We start from the raw sequence: 12,540 nt of genomic DNA on the forward strand, positions 1-12,540 counted from the left end.
GTATTTGTAATGCTCTGATCATTATATGGATGCAATTTCAGTGTCCCAAGTACCCTCAAAATAGATTTATAGCACTTTTGAGGTATACCTGAACATAAAATTCTTTCTAAGTCCTAAACTTCAAAATGCTCATAAACAGTCAAAAATAAATACAAATGAAAGGACAATGATGTTATAGTGGTTTAATAGCATGATAAACACACTAAATGTTTTATTTACACATAAAAGTGACAATTTTCACTTTTAAGTTTAGGGGGACAAAGTCACTTTTTGTACCCGAGGTCATGGAACTCCGAGTCGGGTAAAATTTCTGCCTCGGTCCCCTCTATGGAAGTCAATTTTGTTTTAAATGTTTATTCATTTAAAAACTATCTACATGTATTTGTAATGCTCTGATCATTATATGGATGCAATTTCAGTGTCCTAATTCCCCTCAAAATGGATTTATAGCACTTTTGAGGTATACCTGAACATGAAATTCTTTTTAAGTCCTAAACTTCAAAATGCTCATAAACAGCCAAAAATAAATAAAAATGAAAGGAGAATGATGTTATAGTGGTTTAATAGCATGATAAGAACACTAAATGTTTTATTTACACATAAAAGTGACAATTTTCACTTTTAAGTTCAGGGGGACAAAGTCACTTTTTGTACCCGAGGTCATGGAACTCCGAGTCGGGTAAAATTTCTGCCTCGGTCCCCTCTATGGAAGTAAATTTTTTTAAAAATGTTTATTCATTTAAAAACTATATACATGTATTTGTAATGCTCTGGTCATTATATGGATGCAATTTCAGTGTCCTACGTACCCTCAAAATGGATTTATAGCACTTTTGAGGTATGCCTGAACATGAAATTTTTTCTAAGTCCTAAACTTCAAAGTGCTCATAAACGGTAAAAAAAAGTTCAAAAATAAATAAAAATGAAAGGAGAATGATGTTATAGTGGTTTAATAGCATGATAAGAACACTAAATGTTTTATTTACACATAAAAGTGAAAATTTTCACTTTTAAGTTCAGGGGGACAAAGTCACTTTTTGTACCCGAGGTCATGGAACTACCGAGTCGTGGAAAATTTCTGCCTCGGTCCCCTCTATAGAAGTCAATTTTTAAAAAAATGTTTATTCATTTAAAAACTATATACATGTATTTGTAATGCTCTGATCATTATATGGATGCAATTTCAGTGTCCTACGTACCCTCAAAATGGATTTATAGCACTTTTGAGGTATGCCTGAACATGAAATTCTTTCTAAGTCCTAAACTTCAAAATGCTCATAAACAGCCAAAAATAAATAAAAATGAAAGGAGAATGATGTTATAGTGGTTTAATAGCATGATAAGAACACTAAATGTTTTATGTACACATAAAAGTGACAATTTTCACTTTTAAGTTCAGGGGTACAAAGTTACTTTTTGTACCCGAGGTCATGGAACTCCGAGTCGAGTAAAATTTCAGCCTCGGTCCCCTCTATGGAAGTTAATTTTTTTAAAAATGTTTATTCATTTAAAAACTATCTACATGCATTTGTAATGCTCTGATCATTATATGGATGCAATTTCAGTGTCCTAATTCCCCTCAAAATGGATTTATACAACTTTTGTGGTATACCTGAACATGAAATTCTTTCTAAGTCCTAAACTTCAAAGTGTTCATAAATGGTAAAAAAAAGTTCAAAAATAAATACAAATGAAAGGACAATGATGGTATAGTGGTTTAATAGCATGATAAACACACTAAATGTTTTTTTTACACATAGAAGTGACAATTTTCACTTTTAAGTTCAGGGGGACAAAGTCACTTTTTGTACACGAGGTCATGGAACTCCGAGTCGTGTAAAATTTCTGCCTCGGTCCCCTCTATGGAATCAATTTTTTTTCAAATGTTTATTCATTTAAAAACTATCTACATGTATTTGTAATGCACTGGTCATTATATGGATGCAATTTCAGTGTCCTAATTCCCCTCAAAATGGATTTATAGCACTTTTGAGGTATACCTGAACATGAAATTCTTTCTAAGTCCTAAACTTCAAAATGCTCATAAGCAGTCAAAAATAAATAAAAATGAATGGAGAATGATGTTATAGTGGTTTAATAGCATGATAAACACACTAAATGTTTTATTTACACATAAAAGTGACAATTTTCACTTTTAAGTTCAGGGGTACAAAGTTACTGTTTGTACCCGAGGTCATGGATCTCCGTGCCGGGTAAAATTTCAGCCTCGGTCCCCTCTATGGAAGTCAATTTTTTTAAAAAATGTTTATTCATTTAAAAACTATCTACATGTATTTGGAATGCTCTGATCATTATATGGATGCAATTTCAGTGTCCTACGTACCCTCAAAATGGATTTATAGCACTTTTGAGGTATGCCTGAACATGAAATTTTTTCTAAGTCCTAAACTTCAAAATGCTCATAAACAGCCAAAAATAAATAAAAATGAAAGGAGAATGATGTTATAGTGGTTTAATAGCATGAGAAGAACACTAAATGTTTTATTTACACATAAAAGTGACAATTTTCACTTTTAAGTTCAGGGGTACAAAGTTACTTTTTGTACCCGAGGTCATGGAACTCCGAGTCGAGTAAAATTTCAGCCTCTGTCCCCTCTATGGAAGTCAATTTTTTTAAAAATGTTTATTCATTTAAAAACTATATACATGTATTTGTAATGCTCTGGTCATTATATGGATGCAATTTCAGTGTCCTACGTACCCTCAAAATGGATTTATAGCACTTTTGAGGTATGCCTGACCATGAAATTTTTTCTAAGTCCTAAACTTCAAAGTGCTCATAAACGGTAAAAAAAAGTTCAAAAATAAATAAAAATGAAAGGAGAATGATGTTATAGTGGTTTGATAGCATGATAAACACACTAAATGTTTTATTTACACATAAAAGTGACAATTTTCACTTTTAAGTTCAGGGGTACAAAGTTACTTTTTGTACCCGAGGTCATGGAACTCCGAGTCGTGTAAAATTTCTGCCTCGGTCCCCTCTATGGAATCATTTTTTTTTCAAATGTTTATTCATTTAAAAACTATCTACATGTATTTGGAATGCTCTGATCATTATATGTATGCAATTTCAGTGTCCTACGTACCCTCAAAATGGATTTATAGCACTTTTGAGGTATGCCTGAACATGAAAAATTTTCTAAGTCTTACACTTCAAAGTGCTCATAAACGGTAAAAAAAAGTTCAAAAATACATACAAATGAAAGGACAATGATGTTATAGTGGTTTAATAGCATGATAAACACACTAAATGTTTTATTTACACATAAAAGTGACAATTTTCACTTTTAAGTTCAGGGGGACAAAGTCACTTTTTGTACCCGAGGTCATGGAACTCCGAGTCGTGTAAAATTTCTGCCTCGGTCCCCTCTATGGAAGTCAATTTTTTTAAAAATGTTTATTCATTTAAAAACTATATACATGTATTTGTAATGCTCTGGTCATTATATGGATGCAATTTCAGTGTCCTACGTACCCTCAAAATGGATTTATAGCACTTTTGAGGTATGCCTGAACATGAAATTTTTTCTAAGTCCTAAACTTCAAAGTGCTCATAAACGGTAAAAAAAAGTTCAAAAATAAATAAAAATGAAAGGAGAATGATGTTATAGTGGTTTGATAGCATGATAAACACACTAAATGTTTTATTTACACATAAAAGTGACAATTTTCACTTTTAAGTTCAGGGGTACAAAGTTACTTTTTGTACCCGAGGTCATGGAACTCCGAGTCGTGTAAAATTTCTGCCTCGGTCCCCTCTATGGAATCATTTTTTTTTCAAATGTTTATTCATTTAAAAACTATCTACATGTATTTGGAATGCTCTGATCATTATATGTATGCAATTTCAGTGTGCTACGTACCCTCAAAATGGATTTATAGCACTTTTGAGGTATGCCTGAACATGAAAATTTTTCTAAGTCTTACACTTCAAAGTGCTCATAAACGGTAAAAAAAAGTTCAAAAATACATACAAATGAAAGGACAATGATGTTATAGTGGTTTAATAGCATGATAAACACACTAAATGTTTTATTTACACATAAAAGTGACAATTTTCACTTTTAAGTTCAGGGGGACAAAGTCACTTTTTGTACCCGAGGTCATGGAACTCCGAGTCGTGTAAAATTTCTGCCTCGGTCCCCTCTATAGAAGTCAATTTTTAAAAAAATGTTTATTCATTTAAAAACTATATACATGTATTTGTAATGCTCTGATCATTATATGGATGCAATTTCAGTGTCCTAATTCCCCTCAAAATGGATTTATACAACTTTTGAGGTATGCCTGAACATGAAATTCTTTCTAAGTCCTAAACTTCAAAATGCTCATAAACAGTCAAAAATAAATAAAAATGAATGGAGAATGATGTTATAGTGGTTTAATAGCATGATAAACACACTAAATGTTTTATTTACACATAAAAGTGACAATTTTCACTTTTAAGTTCAGGGGTACAAAGTTACTGTTTGTACCCGAGGTCATGGATCTCCGTGCCGGGTAAAATTTCAGCCTCGGTCCCCTCTATGGAAGTCAATTTTTTTTTAAAATGTTTATTCATTTAAAAACTATCTACATGTATTTGGAATGCTCTGATCATTATATGTATGCAATTTCAGTGTCCTACGTACCCTCAAAATGGATTTATAGCACTTTTGAGGTATGCCTGAACATGAAAAAATTTCTAAGTCTTACACTTCAAAGTGCTCATAAACGGTAAAAAAAAGTTCAAAAATACATACAAATGAAAGGACAATGATGTTATAGTGGTTTAATAGCATGATAAACACACTAAATGTTTTATTTACACCTAAAAGTGACAATTTTCACTTTTAAGTTCAGGAGGACAAAGTCACTTTTTGTACCCGAGGTCATGGATCTCCGAGTCGGGTAAAATTTCTGCCTCGGTCCCCTCTATGGAAGTCAATTTTTTTAAAAATGTTTATTCATTTAAAAACTATATACATGTATTTGTAATGCTCTGGTCATTATATGGATGCAATTTCAGTGTCCTACGTACCCTCAAAATGGATTTATAGCACTTTTGAGGTATGCCTGAACATGACATTTTTTCTAAGTCCTAAACTTCAAAGTGCTCATAAACGGTAAAAAAAAGTTCAAAAATAAATAAAAATGAAAGGAGAATGATGTTATAGTGGTTTAATAGCATGATAAACACACTAAATGTTTTATTTACACATAAAAGTGACAATTTTCACTTTTAAGTTCAGGGGGACAAAGTCACTTTTTGTACCCGAGGTCATGGAACTCCGAGTCGTGTAAAATTTCTGCCTCAGTCCCCTCTATGGAAGTCAATTTTTAAAAAAATGTTTATTCATTTAAAAACTATATACATGTATTTGTAATGCTCTGGTCATTATATGGATGCAATTTCAGTGTCCTACGTACCCTCAAAATGGATTTATAGCACTTTTGAGGTATGCCTGAACATGAAATTTTTCTAAGTCCTAAACTTCAAAGTGCTCATAAACGGTAAAAAAAAGTTCAAAAATAAATAAAAATGAAAGGAGAATGATGTTATAGTGGTTTAATAGCATGATAAACACACTAAATGTTTTATTTACACATAAAAGTGACAATTTTCACTTTTAAGTTCAGGGGGACAAAGTCACTTTTTGTACCCGAGGTCATGGAACTCCAAGTCGTGTAAAATTTCTGCCTCGGTCCCCTCTATAGAAGTCAATTTTTAAAAAAATGTTTATTCATTTAAAAACTATATACATGTATTTGTAATGCTCTCATCATTATATGGATGCAATTTCAGTGTCCTACGTACCCTCAAAATGGATTTATAGCACTTTTGAGGTATGCCTGAACATGAAATTCTTTCTAAGTCCTAAACTTCAAAATGCTCATAAACAGCCAAAAATAAATAAAAATGAAAGGAGAATGATGTTATAGTGGTTTAATAGCATGAGAAGAACACTAAATGTTTTATTTACACATAAAAGTGACAATTTTCACTTTTAAGTTCAGGGGTACAAAGTTACTTTTTGTACCCGAGGTCATGGAACTCCGAGTCGAGTAAAATTTCAGCCTCGGTCCCCTCTATGGAAGTTAATTTTTTTAAAAATGTTTATTCATTTAAAAACTATCTACATGCATTTGTAATGCTCTGATCATTATATGGATGCAATTTCAGTGTCCTAATTCCCCTCAAAATGGATTTATACAACTTTTGAGGTATACCTGAACATGAAATTCTTTCTAAGTCCTAAACTTCAAAGTGTTCATAAATGGTAAAAAAAAGTTCAAAAATAAATACAAATGAAAGGACAATGATGGTATAGTGGTTTAATAGCATGATAAACACACTAAATGTTTTATTTACACATAAAAGTGACAATTTTCACTTTTAAGTTCAGGGGTACAAAGTTACTGTTTGTACCCGAGGTCATGGAACTCCGAGTCGGGTAAAATTTTAGCCTCGGTCCCCTCTATGGAAGTCAATTTTTAAAAAAATGTTTATTCATTAAAAAAACTATATACATGTATTTGTAATGCTCTGATCATTATATGGATGCAATTTCAGTGTCCTAAGTACCCTCAAAATGGATTCATAGCACTTTTGAGGTACGCCTGAACATGAAATATTTTCTAAGTCCTAAACTACAAAGTGTTCATAAATGGTAAAAAAAAGTTCAAAAATAAATACAAATGAAAGGACAATGATGTTATAGTGGTTTATTAGCATGATAAACACACTAAATGTTTTATTTACACATAAAAGTGACAATTTTCACTTTTAAGTTCAGGGGGACAAAGTCACTTTTTGTACACGAGGTCATGGAACTCCGAGTCGTGTAAAATTTCTGCCTCGGTCCCCTCTATGGAAGTCAATTTTTTTTCAAATGTTTATTTATTTAAAAACTATCTACATGTATTTGTAATGCACTGATCATTATATGGATGCAATTTCAGTGTCCTAATTCCCCTCAAAATGGATTTATAGCACTTTTGAGGTATACCTGAACATGAAATTCTTTCCAAGTCCTAAACTTCAAAATGCTCATAAACAGTCAAAAATAAATAAAAATGAAAGGAGAATGATGTTATAGTGGGTTAATAGCATGATAAACACACTAAATGTTTTATTTACACATAAAAGTGACAATTTTCACTTTTAAGTTCAGGGGTACAAAGTTACTTTTTGTACCCGAGGTCATGGAACTCCGAGTCGGGTAAAATTTTAGCCTCGGTCCCCTCTATGGAAGTCAATTTTTTTAAAAATGTTTATTCATTTAAAAACTATCTACATGTATTTGTAATGCTCTGATCATTATATGGATGCAATTTCAGTGTCCTACGTACCCTCAAAATGGATTTATAGCACTTTTGAGGTATGCCTGAACATGAAATTTTTTCTAAGTCCTACACTTCAAAGTGCTCATAAACGGTAAAAAAAAGTTCAAAAATACATACAAATGAAAGGACAATGATGTTATAGTGGTTTATTAGCATGATAAACACACTAAATGTTTTATTTACACATAAAAGTGACAATTTTCACTTTTAAGTTCAGGGGGACAAAGTCACTTTTTGTACCCGAGGTCATGGAACTCCGAGTCGGGTAAAATTTCTGCCTCAGTCCCCTCTATAGAAGTCAATTTTTAAAAAAATGTTTATTCATTTAAAAACTATATACATGTATTTGTAATGCTCTGATCATTATATGGATGCAATTTCAGTGTCCTACGTACCCTCAAAATGGATTTATAGCACTTTTGAGGTATGCCTGAACATTACATTTTTTCTAAGTCCTAAACTTCAAAATGCTCATAAACAGCCAAAAATAAATAAAAATGAAAGGAGAATGATGTTATAGTGGTTTAATAGCATGAGAAGAACACTAAATGTTTTATTTACTCATAAAAGTGACAATTTTCACTTTTAAGTTCAGGGGTACAAAGTAACTTTTTGTACCCGAGGTCATGGAACTCCGAGTCGAGTAAAATTTCAGCCTCGGTCCCCTCTATGGAATCATTTTTTTTTCAAATGTTTATTCATTTAAAAACTATCTACATGTATTTGTAATGCTCTGGTCATTATATGGATGCAATTTCAGTGTCCTACGTACCCTCAAAATGGATTTATAGCACTTTTGAGGTATGCCTGAACATGAAATTTTTTCTAAGTCCTAAACTTCAAAGTGCTCATAAACGGTAAAAAAAAGTTCAAAAATAAATAAAAATGAAAGGAGAATGATGTTATAGTGGTTTGATAGCATGATAAACACACTAAATGTTTTATTTACACATAAAAGTGACAATTTTCACTTTTAAGTTCAGGGGTACAAAGTTACTTTTTGTACCCGAGGTCATGGAACTCCGAGTCGTGTAAAATTTCTGCCTCGGTCCCCTCTATGGAATCATTTTTTTTTCAAATGTTTATTCATTTAAAAACTATCTACATGTATTTGGAATGCTCTGATCATTATATGTATGCAATTTCAGTGTCCTACGTACCCTCAAAATGGATTTATAGCACTTTTGAGGTATGCCTGAACATGAAAAATTTTCTAAGTCTTACACTTCAAAGTGCTCATAAACGGTAAAAAAAAGTTCAAAAATACATACAAATGAAAGGACAATGATGTTATAGTGGTTTAATAGCATGATAAACACACTAAATGTTTTATTTACACATAAAAGTGACAATTTTCACTTTTAAGTTCAGGGGGACAAAGTCACTTTTTGTACCCGAGGTCATGGAACTCCGAGTCGTGTAAAATTTCTGCCTCGGTCCCCTCTATGGAAGTCAATTTTTTTAAAAATGTTTATTCATTTAAAAACTATATACATGTATTTGTAATGCTCTGGTCATTATATGGATGCAATTTCAGTGTCCTACGTACCCTCAAAATGGATTTATAGCACTTTTGAGGTATGCCTGAACATGAAATTTTTTCTAAGTCCTAAACTTCAAAGTGCTCATAAACGGTAAAAAAAAGTTCAAAAATAAATAAAAATGAAAGGAGAATGATGTTATAGTGGTTTGATAGCATGATAAACACACTAAATGTTTTATTTACACATAAAAGTGACAATTTTCACTTTTAAGTTCAGGGGTACAAAGTTACTTTTTGTACCCGAGGTCATGGAACTCCGAGTCGTGTAAAATTTCTGCCTCGGTCCCCTCTATGGAATCATTTTTTTTTCAAATGTTTATTCATTTAAAAACTATCTACATGTATTTGGAATGCTCTGATCATTATATGTATGCAATTTCAGTGTCCTACGTACCCTCAAAATGGATTTATAGCACTTTTGAGGTATGCCTGAACATGAAAAATTTTCTAAGTCTTACACTTCAAAGTGCTCATAAACGGTAAAAAAAAGTTCAAAAATACATACAAATGAAAGGACAATGATGTTATAGTGGTTTAATAGCATGATAAACACACTAAATGTTTTATTTACACATAAAAGTGACAATTTTCACTTTTAAGTTCAGGGGGACAAAGTCACTTTTTGTACCCGAGGTCATGGAACTCCGAGTCGTGTAAAATTTCTGCCTCGGTCCCCTCTATGGAAGTCAATTTTTTTAAAAATGTTTATTCATTTAAAAACTATATACATGTATTTGTAATGCTCTGGTCATTATATGGATGCAATTTCAGTGTCCTACGTACCCTCAAAATGGATTTATAGCACTTTTGAGGTATGCCTGAACATGAAATTTTTTCTAAGTCCTAAACTTCAAAGTGCTCATAAACGGTAAAAAAAAGTTCAAAAATAAATAAAAATGAAAGGAGAATGATGTTATAGTGGTTTGATAGCATGATAAACACACTAAATGTTTTATTTACACATAAAAGTGACAATTTTCACTTTTAAGTTCAGGGGTACAAAGTTACTTTTTGTACCCGAGGTCATGGAACTCCGAGTCGAGTAAAATTTCAGCCTCGGTCCCCTCTATGGAAGTTAATTTATTTAAAAATGTTTATTCATTTAAAAACTATCTACATGCATTTGTAATGCTCTGATCATTATATGGATGCAATTTCAGTGTCCTAATTCCCCTCAAAATGGATTTATACAACTTTTGAGGTATACCTGAACATGAAATTCTTTCTAAGTCCTAAACTTCAAAGTGTTCATAAATGGCAAAAAAAAGTTTAAAAATAAATACAAATGAAAGGACAATGATGGTATAGTGGTTTAATAGCATGATAAACACACTAAATGTTTTTTTTACACATAAAAGTGACAATTTTCACTTTTAAGTTCAGGGGGACCAAGTCACTTTTTGTACCCGAGGTCATGGAACTCCGAGTCGTGTAAAATTTCTGCCTCGGTCCCCTCTATGGAAGTCAATTTTTTTAAAAATGTTTATTCATTTAAAAACTATCTACATGTATTTGTAATGATCTGATCATTATATGAATGCAATTTCAGTGTCCTACGTACCCTCAAAATGGATTTATAGCACTTTTGAGGTATGCCGGAACATGAAATTTTTTCAAAGTCCTAAACTTCAAAGTGCTCATAATCGGTAAATAAAAGTTCAAAAATAAATACAAATGAAAGGACAATGATGTTATAGTGGTTTAATAGCATGATAAACACACTAAACGTTTTATTTACACATAAAAGTGACAATTTTCACTTTTAAGTTCAGGGGGACAAAGTCACTTTTTGTACCCGAGGTCATGGAACTCCGAGTCGTGTAAAATTTCAGCCTCGGTCCCCTCTATGGAAGTCAATTAAAAAAAAAATGTTTATTCATTAAAAAAACTATATACATGTATTTGTAATGCTCTGATCATTATATGGATGCAATTTCAGTGTCCCAAGTACCCTCAAAATAGATTTATAGCACTTTTGAGGTATACCTGAACATAAAATTCTTTCTAAGTCCTAAACTTCAAAATGCTCATAAACAGTCAAAAATAAATACAAATGAAAGGACAATGATGTTATAGTGGTTTAATAGCATGATAAACACACTAAATGTTTTATTTACACATAAAAGTGACAATTTTCACTTTTAAGTTCAGGGGGACAAAGTCACTTTTTGTACCCGAGGTCATGGAACTCCGAGTCGTGTAAAATTTCTGCCTCGGTCCCCTCTATAGAAGTCAATTTAAAAAAATTTTTTTATTCATTTAAAAACTATATACATGTATTTGTAATGCTCTGATCATTATATGGATGCAATTTCAGTGTCCTACGTACCCTCAAAATGGATTTATAGCACTTTTGAGGTATGCCTGAACATGAAATTCTTTCTAAGTCCTAAACTTCAAAATGCTCATAAACAGCCAAAAATAAATAAAAATGAAAGGAGAATGATGTTATAGTGGTTTAATAGCATGAGAAGAACACTAAATGTTTTATTTACACATAAAAGTGACAATTTTCACTTTTAAGTTCAGGGGTACAAAGTTACTTTTTGTACCCGAGGTCATGGAACTCCGAGTCGAGTAAAATTTCAGCCTCGGTCCCCTCTATGGAAGTTAATTTTTTTAAAAATGTTTATTCATTTAAAAACTATCTACATGCATTTGTAATGCTCTGATCATTATATGGATGCAATTTCAGTGTCCTAATTCCCCTCAAAATGGATTTATACAACTTTTGAGGTATACCTGAACATGAAATTCTTTCTAAGTCCTAAACTTCAAAGTGTTCATAAATGGTAAAAAAAAGTTCAAAAATAAATACAAATGAAAGGACAATGATGGTATAGTGGTTTAATAGCATGATAAACACACTAAATGTTTTATTTACACATAAAAGTGACAATTTTCACTTTTAAGTTCAGGGGTACAAAGTTACTGTTTGTACCCGAGGTCATGGAACTCCGAGTCGGGTAAAATTTTAGCCTCGGTCCCCTCTATGGAAGTCAATTTTTAAAAAAATGTTTATTCATTAAAAAAACTATATACATGTATTTGTAATGCTCTGATCATTATATGGATGCAATTTCAGTGTCCTAAGTACCCTCAAAATGGATTCATAGCACTTTTGAGGTACGCCTGAACATGAAATATTTTCTAAGTCCTAAACTACAAAGTGTTCATAAATGGTAAAAAAAAGTTCAAAAATAAATACAAATGAAAGGACAATGATGTTATAGTGGTTTCATAACATGATAAACACACTAAATGTTTTATTTACACATATAAGTGACAATTTTCACTTTTAAGTTCAGTGGGACAAAGTCACTTTTTGTACCCGAGGTCATGGAACTCCGAGTCGGGTAAAATTTCTGCCTCGGTCCCCTCTATGGAAGTCAATTTTTTTTAAAATGTTTATTCATTTAAAAACTATCTACATGTATTTGTAATGCTCTGATCATTATATGAATGCAATTTCAGTGTCCTACGTACCCTCAAAATGGATTTATAGCACTTTTGAGGTATGCCGGAACATGACATTTTTTCAAAGTCCTAAACTTCAAAGTGCTCATAATCGGTAAAAAAAAGTTCAAAAATAAATACAAATGAAAGGACAATGATGTTATAGTGGTTTAATAGCATGATAAACACAC

The sequence above is a fragment of the Pleurodeles waltl genome, chromosome 11 (genome assembly GCF_031143425.1).
Source record: "Pleurodeles waltl isolate 20211129_DDA chromosome 11, aPleWal1.hap1.20221129, whole genome shotgun sequence".
Classification (NCBI taxonomy): domain Eukaryota; kingdom Metazoa; phylum Chordata; class Amphibia; order Caudata; family Salamandridae; genus Pleurodeles; species Pleurodeles waltl.